Raw genomic sequence first — 13,618 nt, forward strand, 5'->3', positions numbered from 1 at the left:
ACATTCAAATTGAGTTTGTAAACATTTTTAAACAGCAAAATCTTCAAAATAATAAACAAAAAAGTTGTTTTTCAAGATGTATGCCAAAATGCATGAATGTTGTGGAAATTATCATTCATTTGATTTTTTGCCTTGTTGAGCTGAGAAAACGCGTTTGCTGCGTTCTTAGAGCTGTACGAGCTCAGGAAAGTGGTTTTCTCACACAACTAATGGATATTTATTTAAAACATTCAAAATGAGTTTGTAAACATTTTTAAACAGCAAAATCTTCAAAATAATAAACAAAAAAGTTGTTTTTTAAGATGTATGCCAAAATGCATAAATGTTGTCGAAATAATCATTCATTTGATTTTTTGCCTTGTTGAGCTGAGAAATTGCGTTTGCTGCGTTCTTAGAGCTGTCCGAGCTCAAGAAAGTGGTTTTCTCACACAACTAATGGATATTTATGTAAAACATACAAAATAAGTTTGTAAACATTTTTAAACAGCAAAATCTTAAAAATAATAAACAAAAAAGTTGTTTTTTAACATGTCATTCAAAAAACATGAATGTTGTGGAAATGATCATTCATTAGACTTTCTGCCTTGTTGAGCTGAGAAAACGCGTTTGCTGCGTTCTTAGAGCTGTACGAGCTCAGGAAAGTGGTTTTCGCACACAACTAATGGATATTTATGTAAAACATTCAAAATAAGTTTGTAAACATTTTTAAACAGCAAAATCTTACAAATAATAAACAAAAAAGTTGTTTTTTAAGATGTATGCCAAAATGCATGAATGTTGTGGAAATGATCATTCATTTGATTTTTTGCCTTGTTGAGCTGACAAATTGCGTTTGCTGCGTTCTTAGAGCTGTACGAGCTCAGGAAAGTGGTTTTCTCACACAACTAATGGATATTTATGTAAAACATACAAAATAAGTTTGTAAACATTTTTAAACAGCAAAATCTTAAAAATAATAAACAAAAAAGTTGTTTTTTAACATGTCATTCAAAAAACATGAATGTTGTGGAAATGATCATTCATTAGATTTTCTGCCTTGTTGAGCTGAGAAAACGCGTTTGCTGCGTTCTTAGAGCTGTACGAGCTCAGGAAAGTGGTTTTCTCACACAACTAATGGATATTTATGTAAAACATTCAAAATAAGTTTGTAAACATTTTTAAACAGCAAAATCTTAAAAATAATAAACAAAAAAGTTGTTTTTTAAGATGTATGCCAGAATGCATGAATGTTGTGGAAATGATCATTCATTTGATTTTTTGCCTTGTTGAGCTGAGAAAACGCGTTTGTTGCGTTCTTAGAGCTGTACGAGCTCAGGAAAGTGGTTTTCTCACACAACTAATGGATATTTATGTAAAACATACAAAATAAGTTTGTAAACATTTTTAAACAGCAAAATCTTACAAATAATAAACAAAAAAGTTGTTTTTTAACATGTCATTCAAAAAACATGAATGTTGTGGAAATTATCATTCATTAGATTTTCTGCCTTGTTGAGCTGAGAAAACGCGTTTGCTGCGTTCTTAGAGCTGTACGAGCCCAGGAAAGTGGTTTTCTCACACAACTAATGGATATTTATGTAAATTATTCAAAATAAGTTTGTAAACATTTTTAAACAGCAAAATCTTAAAAATAATAAACAAAAAAGTTGTTTTTTAGCATGTCATTCAAAAAACATGAATGTTGTGGAAATGATCATTCATTAGATTTTCTGCCTTGTTGAGCTGAGAAAACGCGTTTGCTGCGTTCTTAGAGCTGTACGAGATCAGGAAAGTGGTTTTCTCACACAACTAATGGATATTTATGTAAAACATTCAAAATAAGTTTGTAAACATTTTTAAACAGCAAAATCTTCAAAATAATAAACAAAAAAGTTGTTTTTTAACATGTCATTCAAAAAACATGAATGTTGTGGAAATGATCATTCATTAGATTTTCTGCCTTGTTGAGCTAAGAAAACGCGTTTGCTGCGTTCTTAGAGCTGTACGAGCTCAGGAAAGTGGTTTTCTCACACAACTAATGGATATTTATGTAAGACATACAAAATAAGTTTGTAACCATTTTTAAACCACAAAATCTTAAAAATAATAAACAAAAAAGTTGTTTTTTAACATGTCATTTAAAAAACATGAATGTTGTGGAAATGATCATTCATTAGATTTTCTGCCTTGTTGAGCTGAGAAAACGCGTTTGCTGCGTTCTTAGAGCTGTACGAGTTTAGGAAAGTGGTTTTCTCACACAACTAATGGATATTTATGTAAAACATTCAAAATAAGTTTGTAAACATTTTTAAACAGCAAAATCTTAAAAATAATAAACAAAAAAGTTGTTTTTTAACATGTCATTCAAAAAACATGAATGTTGTGGAAATGATCATTCATTAGATTTTCTGCCTTGTTGAGCTGAGAAAACGCGTTTGCTGCGTTCTTAGAGCTGTACGAGCTCAGGAAAGTGGTTTTCTCACACAACTAATGGACATTTACGTAAAACATTCAAAATAAGTTTGTAAACATTTTTAAACAGCAAAATCTTCAAAATAATAAACAAAAAAGTTGTTTTTTAACATGTCATTCAAAAAACATGAATGTTGTGGAAATGATCATTCATTAGATTTTCTGCCTTGTTGAGCTGAGAAAACGCGTTTGCTGCGTTCTTAGAGCTGTACGAGCTCAGGAAAGTGGTTTTCTCACACAACTAATGGATATTTATGTAAAACATTCAAAATAAGTTTGTAAACATTTTTAAACAGCAAAATCTTAAAAATAATAAACAAAAAAGTTGTTTTTTAACATGTCATTCAAAAAACATGAATGTTGTGGAAATGATCATTCATTAGACTTTCTGCCTTGTTGAGCTGAGAAAACGCGTTTGCTGCGTTCTTAGAGCTGTACGAGCTCAGGAAAGTGGTTTTCGCACACAACTAATGGATATTTATGTAAAACATACAAAATATGTTTGAAAACATTTTTAAACAGCAAAATCTTAAAAATAATAAACAAAAAAGTTGTTTTTTAAGATGTATGCCAAAATGCATGAATGTTGTGGAAATGATCATTCATTTGATTTTTTGCCTTGTTGAGCTGAGAAAATGCGTTTGCTGCGTTCTTAGAGCTGTACGAGCTCAGGAAAGTGGTTTTCTCACACAACTAATGGATATTTATGTAAAACATACAAAATAAGTTTGTAAACATTTTTAAACAGCAAAATCTTACAAATAATAAACAAAAAAGTTGTTTTTTAACATGTCATTCAAAAAACATGAATGTTGTGGAAATGATCATTCATTAGATTTTCTGCCTTGTTGAGCTGAGAAAACGCGTTTGCTGCGTTCTTAGAGCTGTACGAGCTCAGGAAAGTGGTTTTCTCACACAACTAATGGATATTTATGTAAAACATTCAAAATAAGTTTGTAAACATTTTTAAACAGCAAAATCTTAAAAGATAATAAACAAAAAAGTTGTTTTTTAGCATGTCATTCAAAAAACATGAATGTTGTGGAAATGATCATTCATTAGATTTTCTGCCTTGTTGAGCTGAGAAAACGCGTTTGCTGCGTTCTTAGAGCTGTACGAGCTCAGGAAAGTGGTTTTCTCACACAACTAATGGATATTTATGTAAAACATTCAAAATGAGTTTGTAAACATTTTTAAACAGCAAAATCTTAAAAATAATAAACAAAAAAGTTGTTTTTTAAGATGTATGCCAAAATGCATGAATGTTGTGGAAATGATCATTCATTAGATTTTCTGCCTTGTTGAGCTGAGAAAACGCGTTTGCTGCGTTCTTAGAGCTGTACGAGATCAGGAAAGTGGTTTTCTCACACAACTAATGGATATTTATGTAAAACATTCAAAATGAGTTTGTAAACATTTTAAAACAGCAAAATCTTAAAAATAATAAACAAAAAAGTTGTTCTTTAAGATGTCATTCAAAAAACATGAATGTTGTGGAAATGATCATTCATTAGATTTTCTGCCTTGTTGAGCTGAGAAAACGCGTTTGCTGCGTTCTTAGAGCTGTACGAGCTCAGGAAAGTGGTTTTCTCACACAACTAATGGATATTTATGTAAAACATTCAAAATAAGTTTGTAAACATTTTTAAACAGCAAAATCTTAAAAATAATAAACAAAAAAGTTGTTTTTTAACATGTCATTCAAAAAACATGAATGTTGTGGAAATGATCATTCATTAGATTTTCTGCCTTGTTGAGCTGAGAAAACGCGTTTGCTGCGTTCTTAGAGCTGTACGAGCTCAGGAAAGTGGTTTTCTCACACAACTAATGGATATTTATGTAAAACATTCAAAATAAGTTTGTAAACATTTTTAAACAGCAAAATCTTAAAAATAATAAACAAAAAAGTTGTTTTTTAAGATGTATGCCAAAATGCATGAATGTTGTGGAAATGATCATTCATTTGATTTTTTGCCTTGTTGAGCTGAGAAAACGTGTTTGCTGCGTTCTTAGAGCTGTACGAGCTCAGGAAAGTGGTTTTCTCACACAACTAATGGATATTTATGTAAAACATTCAAAATGAGTTTGTAAACATTTTTAAACAGCAAAATCTTAAAAATAATAAACAAAAAAGTTGTTTTTTAAGATGTCATTCAAAAAACATGAATGTTGTGGAAATGATCATTCATTAGATTTTCTGCCTTGTTGAGCTGAGAAAACGCATTTGCTGCGTTCTTAGAGCTGCACGTGCTCAGGAAAGTGGTTTTCTAACACAACTAATGGATATTTATGTAAAACATTCAAAATAAGTTTGTAAACATTTTTAAACAGCAAAATCTTAAAAATAATAAACAAAAAAGTTGTTTTTTAAGATGTATGCCAAAATGCATGAATGTTGTGGAAATGATCATTGATTAGATTTTCTGCCTTGTTGAGCTGAGAAAACGCGTTTGCTGCGTTCTTAGAGCTGTACGAGCTCAGGAAAGTGGTTTTCTCACACAACTAATGGATATTTATGTAAAACATTCAAAATAAGTTTGTAAACATTTTTAAACAGCAAAATCTTAAAAATAATAAACAAAAAAGTTGTTCTTTAGCATGTCATTCAAAAAACATGAATGTTGTGGAAATGATCATTCATTAGATTTTCTGCCTTGTTGAGCTGAGAAAACGCGTTTGCTGCGTTCTTAGAGCTGTACGAGCTCAGGAAAGTGGTTTTCTCACACAACTAATGGATATTTATGTAAAACATTCAAAATGAGTTTGTAAACATTTTTAAACAGCAAAATCTTAAAAATAATAAACAAAAAAGTTGTTTTTTAAGATGTATGCCAAAATGCATGAATGTTGTGGAAATGATCATTCATTAGATTTTCTGCCTTGTTGAGCTGAGAAAACGCGTTTGCTGCGTTCTTAGAGCTGTACGAGCTCAGGAAAGTGGTTTTCTCACACAACTAATGGATATTTATGTAAAACATTCAAAATAAGTTTGTAAACATTTTTAAACAGCAAAATCTTAAAAATAATAAACAAAAAAGTTGTTTTTTAAGATGTCATTCAAAAAACATGAATGTTGTGGAAATGATCATTCATTAGATTTTCTGCCTTGTTGAGCTGAGAAAACGCGTTTGCTGCGTTCTTAGAGCTGTACGAGCTCAGGAAAGTGGTTTTCTCACACAACTAATGGATATTTATGTAAAACATTCAAAATAAGTTTGTAAACATTTTTAAACAGCAAAATCTTAAAAATAATAAACAAAAAAGTTGTTTTTTAAGATGTATGCCAAAATGCATGAATGTTGTGGAAATGATCATTCATTTGATTTTTTGCCTTGTTGAGCTGAGAAAACGTGTTTGCTGCGTTCTTAGAGCTGTACGAGCTCAGGAAAGTGGTTTTCTCACACAACTAATGGATATTTATGTAAAACATTCAAAATGAGTTTGTAAACATTTTTAAACAGCAAAATCTTAAAAATAATAAACAAAAAAGTTGTTTTTTAAGATGTCATTCAAAAAACATGAATGTTGTGGAAATGATCATTCATTAGATTTTCTGCCTTGTTGAGCTGAGAAAACGCATTTGCTGCGTTCTTAGAGCTGCACGTGCTCAGGAAAGTGGTTTTCTAACACAACTAATGGATATTTATGTAAAACATTCAAAATAAGTTTGTAAACATTTTTAAACAGCAAAATCTTAAAAATAATAAACAAAAAAGTTGTTTTTTAAGATGTATGCCAAAATGCATGAATGTTGTGGAAATAATCATTGATTAGATTTTCTGCCTTGTTGAGCTGAGAAAACGCGTTTGCTGCGTTCTTAGAGCTGTACGAGCTCAGGAAAGTGGTTTTCTCACACAACTAATGGATATTTATGTAAAACATTCAAAATAAGTTTGTAAACATTTTTAAACAGCAAAATCTTAAAAATAATAAACAAAAAAGTTGTTTTTTAAGATGTCATTCAAAAAACATGAATGTTGTGGAAATGATCATTCATTAGATTTTCTGCCTTGTTGAGCTGAGAAAACGCGTTTGCTGCGTTCTTAGAGCTGTACGAGCTCAGGAAAGAGGTTTTCTCACACAACTAATGAATATTTATGTAAAACATTCAAAATAAGTTTGTAAACATTTTTAAACAGCAAAATCTTAAAAAATAATAAACAAAAAAGTTGTTTTTTAGCATGTCATTCAAAAAACATGAATGTTGTGGAAATGATCATTCATTAGATTTTCTGCCTTGTTGAGCTGAGAAAACGCGTTTGCTGCGTTCTTAGAGCTGTACGAGCTCAGGAAAGTGGTTTTCTCACACAACTAATGGATATTTATTTAAAACATTCAAAATGAGTTTGTAAACATTTTTAAACAGCAAAATCTTCAAAATAATAAACAAAAAAGTTGTTTTTTAAGATGTATGCCAAAATGCATAAATGTTGTCGAAATAATCATTCATTTGATTTTTTGCCTTGTTGAGCTGAGAAATTGCGTTTGCTGCGTTCTTAGAGCTGTCCGAGCTCAAGAAAGTGGTTTTCTCACACAACTAATGGATATTTATGTAAAACATACAAAATAAGTTTGTAAACATTTTTAAACAGCAAAATCTTAAAAATAATAAACAAAAAAGTTGTTTTTTAACATGTCATTCAAAAAACATGAATGTTGTGGAAATGATCATTCATTAGACTTTCTGCCTTGTTGAGCTGAGAAAACGCGTTTGCTGCGTTCTTAGAGCTGTACGAGCTCAGGAAAGTGGTTTTCGCACACAACTAATGGATATTTATGTAAAACATTCAAAATAAGTTTGTAAACATTTTTAAACAGCAAAATCTTACAAATAATAAACAAAAAAGTTGTTTTTTAAGATGTATGCCAAAATGCATGAATGTTGTGGAAATGATCATTCATTTGATTTTTTGCCTTGTTGAGCTGACAAATTGCGTTTGCTGCGTTCTTAGAGCTGTACGAGCTCAGGAAAGTGGTTTTCTCACACAACTAATGGATATTTATGTAAAACATACAAAATAAGTTTGTAAACATTTTTAAACAGCAAAATCTTAAAAATAATAAACAAAAAAGTTGTTTTTTAACATGTCATTCAAAAAACATGAATGTTGTGGAAATGATCATTCATTAGATTTTCTGCCTTGTTGAGCTGAGAAAACGCGTTTGCTGCGTTCTTAGAGCTGTACGAGCTCAGGAAAGTGGTTTTCTCACACAACTAATGGATATTTATGTAAAACATTCAAAATAAGTTTGTAAACATTTTTAAACAGCAAAATCTTAAAAATAATAAACAAAAAAGTTGTTTTTTAAGATGTATGCCAGAATGCATGAATGTTGTGGAAATGATCATTCATTTGATTTTTTGCCTTGTTGAGCTGAGAAAACGCGTTTGTTGCGTTCTTAGAGCTGTACGAGCTCAGGAAAGTGGTTTTCTCACACAACTAATGGATATTTATGTAAAACATACAAAATAAGTTTGTAAACATTTTTAAACAGCAAAATCTTACAAATAATAAACAAAAAAGTTGTTTTTTAACATGTCATTCAAAAAACATGAATGTTGTGGAAATTATCATTCATTAGATTTTCTGCCTTGTTGAGCTGAGAAAACGCGTTTGCTGCGTTCTTAGAGCTGTACGAGCCCAGGAAAGTGGTTTTCTCACACAACTAATGGATATTTATGTAAATTATTCAAAATAAGTTTGTAAACATTTTTAAACAGCAAAATCTTAAAAATAATAAACAAAAAAGTTGTTTTTTAGCATGTCATTCAAAAAACATGAATGTTGTGGAAATGATCATTCATTAGATTTTCTGCCTTGTTGAGCTGAGAAAACGCGTTTGCTGCGTTCTTAGAGCTGTACGAGATCAGGAAAGTGGTTTTCTCACACAACTAATGGATATTTATGTAAAACATTCAAAATAAGTTTGTAAACATTTTTAAACAGCAAAATCTTCAAAATAATAAACAAAAAAGTTGTTTTTTAACATGTCATTCAAAAAACATGAATGTTGTGGAAATGATCATTCATTAGATTTTCTGCCTTGTTGAGCTAAGAAAACGCGTTTGCTGCGTTCTTAGAGCTGTACGAGCTCAGGAAAGTGGTTTTCTCACACAACTAATGGATATTTATGTAAGACATACAAAATAAGTTTGTAACCATTTTTAAACCACAAAATCTTAAAAATAATAAACAAAAAAGTTGTTTTTTAACATGTCATTTAAAAAACATGAATGTTGTGGAAATGATCATTCATTAGATTTTCTGCCTTGTTGAGCTGAGAAAACGCGTTTGCTGCGTTCTTAGAGCTGTACGAGTTTAGGAAAGTGGTTTTCTCACACAACTAATGGATATTTATGTAAAACATTCAAAATAAGTTTGTAAACATTTTTAAACAGCAAAATCTTAAAAATAATAAACAAAAAAGTTGTTTTTTAACATGTCATTCAAAAAACATGAATGTTGTGGAAATGATCATTCATTAGATTTTCTGCCTTGTTGAGCTGAGAAAACGCGTTTGCTGCGTTCTTAGAGCTGTACGAGCTCAGGAAAGTGGTTTTCTCACACAACTAATGGACATTTACGTAAAACATTCAAAATAAGTTTGTAAACATTTTTAAACAGCAAAATCTTCAAAATAATAAACAAAAAAGTTGTTTTTTAACATGTCATTCAAAAAACATGAATGTTGTGGAAATGATCATTCATTAGATTTTCTGCCTTGTTGAGCTGAGAAAACGCGTTTGCTGCGTTCTTAGAGCTGTACGAGCTCAGGAAAGTGGTTTTCGCACACAACTAATGGATATTTATGTAAAACATACAAAATATGTTTGAAAACATTTTTAAACAGCAAAATCTTAAAAATAATAAACAAAAAAGTTGTTTTTTAAGATGTATGCCAAAATGCATGAATGTTGTGGAAATGATCATTCATTTGATTTTTTGCCTTGTTGAGCTGAGAAAATGCGTTTGCTGCGTTCTTAGAGCTGTACGAGCTCAGGAAAGTGGTTTTCTCACACAACTAATGGATATTTATGTAAAACATACAAAATAAGTTTGTAAACATTTTTAAACAGCAAAATCTTACAAATAATAAACAAAAAAGTTGTTTTTTAACATGTCATTCAAAAAACATGAATGTTGTGGAAATGATCATTCATTAGATTTTCTGCCTTGTTGAGCTGAGAAAACGCGTTTGCTGCGTTCTTAGAGCTGTACGAGCTCAGGAAAGTGGTTTTCTCACACAACTAATGGATATTTATGTAAAACATTCAAAATAAGTTTGTAAACATTTTTAAACAGCAAAATCTTAAAAAATAATAAACAAAAAAGTTGTTTTTTAGCATGTCATTCAAAAAACATGAATGTTGTGGAAATGATCATTCATTAGATTTTCTGCCTTGTTGAGCTGAGAAAACGCGTTTGCTGCGTTCTTAGAGCTGTACGAGCTCAGGAAAGTGGTTTTCTCACACAACTAATGGATATTTATGTAAAACATTCAAAATGAGTTTGTAAACATTTTTAAACAGCAAAATCTTAAAAATAATAAACAAAAAAGTTGTTTTTTAAGATGTATGCCAAAATGCATGAATGTTGTGGAAATGATCATTCATTAGATTTTCTGCCTTGTTGAGCTGAGAAAACGCGTTTGCTGCGTTCTTAGAGCTGTACGAGATCAGGAAAGTGGTTTTCTCACACAACTAATGGATATTTATGTAAAACATTCAAAATGAGTTTGTAAACATTTTAAAACAGCAAAATCTTAAAAATAATAAACAAAAAAGTTGTTCTTTAAGATGTCATTCAAAAAACATGAATGTTGTGGAAATGATCATTCATTAGATTTTCTGCCTTGTTGAGCTGAGAAAACGCGTTTGCTGCGTTCTTAGAGCTGTACGAGCTCAGGAAAGTGGTTTTCTCACACAACTAATGGATATTTATGTAAAACATTCAAAATAAGTTTGTAAACATTTTTAAACAGCAAAATCTTAAAAATAATAAACAAAAAAGTTGTTTTTTAACATGTCATTCAAAAAACATGAATGTTGTGGAAATGATCATTCATTAGATTTTCTGCCTTGTTGAGCTGAGAAAACGCGTTTGCTGCGTTCTTAGAGCTGTACGAGCTCAGGAAAGTGGTTTTCTCACACAACTAATGGATATTTATGTAAAACATTCAAAATAAGTTTGTAAACATTTTTAAACAGCAAAATCTTAAAAATAATAAACAAAAAAGTTGTTTTTTAAGATGTATGCCAAAATGCATGAATGTTGTGGAAATGATCATTCATTTGATTTTTTGCCTTGTTGAGCTGAGAAAACGTGTTTGCTGCGTTCTTAGAGCTGTACGAGCTCAGGAAAGTGGTTTTCTCACACAACTAATGGATATTTATGTAAAACATTCAAAATGAGTTTGTAAACATTTTTAAACAGCAAAATCTTAAAAATAATAAACAAAAAAGTTGTTTTTTAAGATGTCATTCAAAAAACATGAATGTTGTGGAAATGATCATTCATTAGATTTTCTGCCTTGTTGAGCTGAGAAAACGCATTTGCTGCGTTCTTAGAGCTGCACGTGCTCAGGAAAGTGGTTTTCTAACACAACTAATGGATATTTATGTAAAACATTCAAAATAAGTTTGTAAACATTTTTAAACAGCAAAATCTTAAAAATAATAAACAAAAAAGTTGTTTTTTAAGATGTATGCCAAAATGCATGAATGTTGTGGAAATGATCATTGATTAGATTTTCTGCCTTGTTGAGCTGAGAAAACGCGTTTGCTGCGTTCTTAGAGCTGTACGAGCTCAGGAAAGTGGTTTTCTCACACAACTAATGGATATTTATGTAAAACATTCAAAATAAGTTTGTAAACATTTTTAAACAGCAAAATCTTAAAAATAATAAACAAAAAAGTTGTTCTTTAGCATGTCATTCAAAAAACATGAATGTTGTGGAAATGATCATTCATTAGATTTTCTGCCTTGTTGAGCTGAGAAAACGCGTTTGCTGCGTTCTTAGAGCTGTACGAGCTCAGGAAAGTGGTTTTCTCACACAACTAATGGATATTTATGTAAAACATTCAAAATGAGTTTGTAAACATTTTTAAACAGCAAAATCTTAAAAATAATAAACAAAAAAGTTGTTTTTTAAGATGTATGCCAAAATGCATGAATGTTGTGGAAATGATCATTCATTAGATTTTCTGCCTTGTTGAGCTGAGAAAACGCGTTTGCTGCGTTCTTAGAGCTGTACGAGCTCAGGAAAGTGGTTTTCTCACACAACTAATGGATATTTATGTAAAACATTCAAAATAAGTTTGTAAACATTTTTAAACAGCAAAATCTTAAAAATAATAAACAAAAAAGTTGTTTTTTAAGATGTCATTCAAAAAACATGAATGTTGTGGAAATGATCATTCATTAGATTTTCTGCCTTGTTGAGCTGAGAAAACGCGTTTGCTGCGTTCTTAGAGCTGTACGAGCTCAGGAAAGTGGTTTTCTCACACAACTAATGGATATTTATGTAAAACATTCAAAATAAGTTTGTAAACATTTTTAAACAGCAAAATCTTAAAAATAATAAACAAAAAAGTTGTTTTTTAAGATGTATGCCAAAATGCATGAATGTTGTGGAAATGATCATTCATTTGATTTTTTGCCTTGTTGAGCTGAGAAAACGTGTTTGCTGCGTTCTTAGAGCTGTACGAGCTCAGGAAAGTGGTTTTCTCACACAACTAATGGATATTTATGTAAAACATTCAAAATGAGTTTGTAAACATTTTTAAACAGCAAAATCTTAAAAATAATAAACAAAAAAGTTGTTTTTTAAGATGTCATTCAAAAAACATGAATGTTGTGGAAATGATCATTCATTAGATTTTCTGCCTTGTTGAGCTGAGAAAACGCATTTGCTGCGTTCTTAGAGCTGCACGTGCTCAGGAAAGTGGTTTTCTAACACAACTAATGGATATTTATGTAAAACATTCAAAATAAGTTTGTAAACATTTTTAAACAGCAAAATCTTAAAAATAATAAACAAAAAAGTTGTTTTTTAAGATGTATGCCAAAATGCATGAATGTTGTGGAAATGATCATTCATTTGATTTTTTGCCTTGTTGAGCTGACAAATTGCGTTTGCTGCGTTCTTAGAGCTGTACGAGCTCAGGAAAGTGGTTTTCTCACACAACTAATGGATATTTATGTAAAACATACAAAATAAGTTTGTAAACATTTTTAAACAGCAAAATCTTAAAAATAATAAACAAAAAAGTTGTTTTTTAACATGTCATTCAAAAAACATGAATGTTGTGGAAATGATCATTCATTAGATTTTCTGCCTTGTTGAGCTGAGAAAACGCGTTTGCTGCGTTCTTAGAGCTGTACGAGCTCAGGAAAGTGGTTTTCTCACACAACTAATGGATATTTATGTAAAACATTCAAAATAAGTTTGTAAACATTTTTAAACAGCAAAATCTTAAAAATAATAAACAAAAAAGTTGTTTTTTAAGATGTATGCCAGAATGCATGAATGTTGTGGAAATGATCATTCATTTGATTTTTTGCCTTGTTGAGCTGAGAAAACGCGTTTGTTGCGTTCTTAGAGCTGTACGAGCTCAGGAAAGTGGTTTTCTCACACAACTAATGGATATTTATGTAAAACATACAAAATAAGTTTGTAAACATTTTTAAACAGCAAAATCTTACAAATAATAAACAAAAAAGTTGTTTTTTAACATGTCATTCAAAAAACATGAATGTTGTGGAAATTATCATTCATTAGATTTTCTGCCTTGTTGAGCTGAGAAAACGCGTTTGCTGCGTTCTTAGAGCTGTACGAGCCCAGGAAAGTGGTTTTCTCACACAACTAATGGATATTTATGTAAATTATTCAAAATAAGTTTGTAAACATTTTTAAACAGCAAAATCTTAAAAATAATAAACAAAAAAGTTGTTTTTTAGCATGTCATTCAAAAAACATGAATGTTGTGGAAATGATCATTCATTAGATTTTCTGCCTTGTTGAGCTGAGAAAACGCGTTTGCTGCGTTCTTAGAGCTGTACGAGATCAGGAAAGTGGTTTTCTCACACAACTAATGGATATTTATGTAAAACATTCAAAATAAGTTTGTAAACATTTTTAAACAGCAAAATCTTCAAAATAATAA

The sequence above is a fragment of the Clarias gariepinus genome, chromosome 8 (assembly GCF_024256425.1).
Source record: "Clarias gariepinus isolate MV-2021 ecotype Netherlands chromosome 8, CGAR_prim_01v2, whole genome shotgun sequence".
Lineage (NCBI taxonomy): Eukaryota > Metazoa > Chordata > Actinopteri > Siluriformes > Clariidae > Clarias > Clarias gariepinus.